General features: G+C 38.4%; 1 non-coding gene across 1 annotated transcript; it reads right to left on the reverse strand.

The window, feature by feature from the left end:
- Window positions 1–6,083: 6,083 nt before the first annotated feature.
- LOC132305639 (small nucleolar RNA R71) lies at window positions 6,084–6,192 on the reverse strand. The gene has a single exon (XR_009481659.1). It is a non-coding gene; the product is annotated as a small nucleolar RNA R71 (small nucleolar RNA).
- Window positions 6,193–6,510: the final 318 nt, after the last annotated feature.

Below are 6,510 nucleotides of genomic sequence, written 5' to 3' on the forward strand. Positions count from 1 at the left end.
CCCTACATAGAGGGTAGTATATAGAGAGGCACAATAGAGGCAGTGGAACTTCATGATCCTATTTACGTGGACTAGAAAGGTCAGTTTACGTTGAACTATCGACGTTAAACTTAGCATGTTGTCGAGCTGTCGACGTTAAACTTAGCATTTGTATGTTGTACCGTAGTTTATTTTTATTTTTGTGCTAATTGTTATTTTTATTTTTTATTTTTTATTTTTGAGTTGTGCTTTAGTTTTTAGGTTTTTAGTTAGTTTTTATTAATATTTTATTTCTAGCATTAAATTAGGTTGTTTAAATAAGAAAAAGAAAAGAAAAATTGGAAAAAAAATATATATATATTCAAAAATTTGTCTCAATGATCGAGCCTTAACTCTGGGGCTTGAGAATCAGCTATCAAAAGCTTGAGCTTGCACACTCTAAGCTCAAGCCCTCCATCATCGTTCACTTTAGGGTTTCCAGCAGCCATGCTCGAGCCTTAAACCTTAGGCTCGAGCCTTTGTACTTTAAAATATAAGGAAACCCTCGTGCTGAGCTTGGAAACCCTCGTGCTGAGCTTGGAAACCTCATGCCTTCACTCAATCTAGCCACCTTTCGCTCTTAAATCTCGTCAAACATCTTAGATTCATCATCTCTAGTGTGTTGGGCTTCGATTTACATCCAAAAGGTAAAATTTCCCTTCGATTTTTTGTTGTTTGATATATATATATATATATATATTCTATATATATTCACTGATTTCTCCCCAAAATAATGCCAAAATTACTTAAAAAGTCAGGTTTAAACATTAAGAACCTTATCTAATCCTTATAATCATCCAAATTTGCAAAGATTCAAGATTAAAACTAGGGTTTGAAGCATACGGGTTTGGTGGTTTTGGAGGAGTTGGAGTGAATTTGTGGGAGTTTGGGGTTGTTTGGTGATTAAGAAGGAGTTTGGGGAGGATTTGGAGTTATTTTTGGGTTAATTTTGGAGGATTTGAAGAATTTAGCTTAGTTGCAAACCAGGAAGCTCGTGCCTTTGCTTGTAGCAAGCTCCAGCATTAGGATATCAAGCTCGAGCCTCAGTTAGGGTCAAGCTAAAGTCTTTGGACTTTAGGCTCGAGCCTCAAAGCACAGATTTGAGATATTTTTGGATAGTAGTGCCGGGGTTTTAGACAGTTACAGAGATGCCTCAACGTCTAAGACAGTAGGTTGTTCGGACTCCAGCCATGGCGTTAAATGATGCATGACGGTACAACATTATCCACCAGGAGACAGATTTTGTGTTGGAGGATTTCCAGCACCACTGAGATATATTTTGGGCGGTAAAGGCCCTACAGGCTCGCCATCTGTCAGGATTTCTGAGGCATCTAGTACAAGTTGCCTATCCTCGACTGGTGCGGACATTCTACCACACCTTGTAACTGCACACGGGTGATGATGCCCATGATGGAGAGGACTTCTTCACAGCCATTGTCGAGGGTGTACAGCTGAGAGTGGACTATGAGACTATAGCACAAGCTATAGGCTATCATCACAGATGCCCTACTACTCTTCAGGGGCAGTTTCTACAGTTTCCCCCTGGCGTATCTAGGGAGGCTATGGTTAGAGCTCTTGGCCAGGGGAGACACTCCACCACATGGGAGACGATCTGAAAGTCACAGCTTCCGCGACCTTTCTGGTTCTTGGATACGGTCGTTGTGGCTAATGCTCGCCCTATCAGACATAAGATAGGGCGATGCACAGAGATGGTGCATGCACAATACGCATTCCACGTTGGCTACTGGGTGTCTATTCCCCAATTGGTGTTCATTCAGATGCATTGGTTGTCCGAAGAGATGGGAGAGGCCCGACGCCCTCCTACTCATTATATTCATTTTCCTAGGCTTATTACATGCCTGATGGAGGTCTTGGGGGTTCCTACACCCCCGAATGAGGCTTCCGTCACTGTTTTCACTTAGTACCATTTCACTCAGTGGAACAATATCTTTGGCCATATGCCTAAGACACGAAAGGCTGAGTGGGGGGTTGACGATGAGATCCGAGAGGATCGATGGCGATTGGATGTCGAAGCATGAGGTGTGCCATATGTGCTTTATGTCCCACCTTACCCACCTCCACCTACTATTGGCTCCACTGATGTTGAGGAGGAAAATAGTTGTTAAGGAGGCAGAGGACGAGGAGGATGATGACGAGGCTATAGAGGACGAGATGGACTTATCTGATAGCCTGGCCACGCCTAAGAGGAGGCTAGTTCCTGCAGCCCAACCTGAGAGTTCTTCTTAGGTTGAGATTAGAGCTTTACAGGTCAAGATGGCCGAGCTACAGGACACCCAAACAGTACTAAGACAGATGATAACTACACAGCAAAGCATTCTGGAGGAGCTCCTACGCCACACTCTGTCTGGCCCATCGACTTCTACCGATCCACGTCCACCTCATATGGATTAGCTTTTTAGGGATTTTCTGTATTTTTATTTCTAGTTAGGCATTTTTTGTTGACTAGGGTAGTATTTTTGATGTATTTATTTCTTTATGATGCATGTCTGCCCTAAGTCTTTATTTCCAAAGCATTATACTCATTTTGCTGATTTTTGCCTTTACTTTTCTTGTGTTGATATTTGAGTTACTTGTGATATTTCTCTGTTATTATTCCATATACTTGATACTTTGATGTATGTTGGAGTTTATTGATTTTGCCAGGTACTACAGATTAAGTTTGGGGGTGACCATTTTTACCCATCAGTGCATCATTTTGATATATCTTTGCTGGTCTGGTTGTATGGTAATATATTTCTAACTCTCTTTTGTTCTCACACATTGAGGACAATGTACACACTAAGTTTAGGGATAAGGTTGGTTGGGAAATTTACAAAAATTTTGACACAAGGTTATGATTGTTGATGTTATAAGCATGAGTTTGAGTCTGTTGATGGTCATATATTTTGTTTGCAGTCTGATATTGGTTAAAAATGGTTTGTATGCCAAAATATTGTGAAAAGGGAATTGGTAGCCTGTGGTCCACTTTCTTAGGATGATTATTGTTTAATAATGTTGATCTCTGGGATGTAACACTTTGCACAAATTCATACTTGCATGAATTCTGTGGGGTAAAACATGGAAGTCTTGTTTTGTTTTGAGTTAGATTGAGATGAGTGATAAGTGCTTAAATGTTGCAGATTTCAGCACCTAAGCTAGGGTATTTTAGTCTTTACATTTATCTTATTTGAATGTTTTAGTCCTAATTTATGTTTATGTGTATTTCAGGGAAATAAAGTTCAAAAGGACTAATTTAGGTTCATTAAAGCCTTTTTGGAGTCAAGCAAAGACAGTTGGAAAAAGTTTAGAAAATGGCAAAAAGAGGCCGTAACCATTGTTCGTATAGTGTGCTTATTCTTCAAAAGCGGTCAATTCTACCTTTTTCGAGCCTTTGATGATGTTCCCAAAGATCAAGAAGCAAACCAATTAGCCCAGGGCCAAAATGGAGCTAAATAAGGCTTAAAGGAAATTTCCAACACTGGGGGATCGATCCCCCGCTGTTGGCAGAAAGGTGCAAAAAAATACCCTTTGGGGATCGATCCCCAGAGCTGGAGGATCGATCCCCCACTATTCAAAGAACTAAAAATACCCTTGGGGGATCGATCCCCCAGCCCCTGGTAGCATTGCTTGATTTATTGTTTACTTGGCTACGGGATTTTCTTGTTTGGGCTTATTTTGTGAACTATTAGCCTCTAATAGGGTTTGTACTTAAAGGAAAGAAGGACCCATTCGTTGGGGGTGAGTTTTTATTATTTTATTATTACATTTTATTTTTCTGTAATCGATATCACATTCTCTCTAGGAAAAAGGAGAAAGCTTGGGTTCCAAGAAATTTTGACAGACTCTCTATCTACAATTGAAGGAAGAAGAACAAGGAGCTAAAAGATACAGATGGAGCTTGTTGACACCATGATCATCTCCTCCATGAGCTAGTTCTTCACTTAGGGCTTGGATGAGCCCTAAGTTCATGTAATCTAAACCTTTGTATTTCTTTTCTTGGGGAATTATTATTTTGTAATTTAATGTATGGCCTTGTGATTTATTTATATATACATGCTTGATTTGACAAATTAGGGCTTGTATTGATGAATTCTTCCATTGAAATCTCTAAGTTGACTGTATGTCTATATATGATTAATTAGGGATTTTATTCTTCATTAGATGATTAAGAATTAATTCTTTCACTAATTCTATATGTAATGTGCATGTCTATGTGTGATTACTTTATAATTATATTCTACATTAGATACTTCGTATAGTTGTGTTTAGTGATGGCCATAGCATGATACTTATTTGATACAATTGTCAATTAATTGGATGGATAAAGGCTTAATCTTGATGGGTTGTTCTACAAATTAGCTTACTTGTCATTAGTTAATTATAGTTAAGTAGGCAATTTGTGCTTGCTTATGTTAATTCATGCTTCTAAGTACAATTAGTATTATCTTCTTCATTGATGTGTGCTCTTATAGTATGCATGAGTGAATGTGTATGGTGGGTTATGACGTAATCTTGAATGGGTTCTACACTTTAGTTTAATTGTCATTAGGTAGACAATTCATTCTTGATATTGATAATCTATGCTTACAATTGTGATTTATGATGGTAATGTGGCCACATCTGTAACTACACTAATGAATTCCCCATTAATTGAAAGCAAATGGTTAATTGCATGAGCTTAGCGGTGAATTCTAACCCTAAGACCCTCTTCCTATCTCTTTAATTCTTAGTTTAATTTACTTGCATATGCTTTCAATTGAACTCTAGTTTAATCATTTCACCAAAATCTTTTTCTCTCAAACTCTCTCTCTCTCACTTTCTCTCTTTCACAATCTAATTAACTTTAAAACCAAGTTTAATCCCAACACATGTTCAATCCCTTAGGAACGATCCCTTCTTACTTCATACTTGACGGTATTAGTGTTAAGCAGCTTTTATATAAATTTAAAGTATGATGCCCGTTTGATACCATTTCCAAAACCAAAGTGTTGTGCATTATTTTTTGTGCACGCTCGGGTCCGATCATAATTTTGCCGCCGTTGCCGGGGATTGATAGTTTAGTTGGAATTGAATTAGGCATCAGGGCTAATTTGATTGTTTTCTTTAAATTAATAGGTTTTTTTACTAATCCCACTTGTTCAATTAGGTATTTGAAAAGAAGAGGAGCAAGTATTGGATCTTAGCACCATTGTGATGTTGTTGCTAGGGACTTTCGTGAGCTTCCTTGAATTTCTTTTACTATAATTGTTCAATTCTCTACATGCTTGCGAGATAACCCTTGCCAAGACTATCACATTGTTTAAATTCTTGTCCAAGCAGAAGCACAAAAGAAGGCTATTACTTTCTTGATAGAAAGCATTGGCCTATGTGGAGGCAATATAATTTTGTGCATTGATATAACATGGGAGTATGGGAACATCGTACGTGGAGGTGGTGAATTGTTGTTGATTGTTGTTGTGATTTGTCGTTTCTAGGAGAATGCTTCCTATTCTTAACTATCTCACACTTAATGGAAAACCAATTCTAAGATTTAGGGTATATGGATAATCTAGGTGTGTATCACCCTCTTAATGGGTATTCACCTCAAGGTGTGCATCCAACCATAAGAATTCACCATCCTAATGTGTTGCCACAACCCAATCAAATGCAACAATCTCCAATAATACAAATCCATCCTCAAGATCATGTAGTGTATCCCCCCAATCCTCAATTATCTCTCCGGGATTATTACACTCCCAATGAATACAATGCACCAACATGCATTCGGTTGCCAAACTTTCGGGCACCCCATTATGAAATCAAGCCCACAACCATCCAAATGTGCCCCATTTTCTATGGGTTCAACAATGAAAAACCACATAAACATTTGGATAAGTTTTTGGAAGTTTGTTCAATCGTAAAAATCACAGATCTTCTGGAAGAAGTTTTTAAAATGAAGCTTTTCACTTTCACTGTTCGGGAAAAGGCTAAATATTGGTTCAACAACTTGAGGGCAAATTCAATCACATCTTAGGCTCAACTACAATCTGAATTCCTAAAAAAAATTTACCCTACAAGTAGAATCGATGCTATGAGAGCTTCTATCTGTGAATTCTCCCAAAATAAGGGAGAACCTTTACATGAAGCATGGAAGCGTTTGAATGATTTGCTATGGAAATGTCCACATCATGACATTCCTAAGTAGCAATTAGTTCGCTGCTTCTATGAAAGCTTATCCGATACCCAAAAAGGTATGGTTGATGCTTCATATGGAGGAGCCTATTTGGACAAAAATGAAGACGATGTACGACATCTTTTTGATCGCTTGAGCGAAAATTTAATGCATCGTTCTTCATTGTCCCGATTTGGCCAAAATTTAAATAAAGGAGGGAAGAAAGCCTCCAATCTTTCTCAAGTGGAGAGTTCCATGGAGATTGCCGCCAAGGTTGACACTCTTACTCAAAGGTTTGATAAATTCCTTTTGAGCCAAAACCCGGCAATTCAATCATCCAA

Source organism: Cornus florida, unplaced genomic scaffold (assembly GCF_030987335.1).
Source record: "Cornus florida cultivar Cherokee Brave unplaced genomic scaffold, ASM3098733v1 CherokeeBrave_3.0.0_Hap2_Chr04, whole genome shotgun sequence".
NCBI classification, from domain to species: domain Eukaryota; kingdom Viridiplantae; phylum Streptophyta; class Magnoliopsida; order Cornales; family Cornaceae; genus Cornus; species Cornus florida.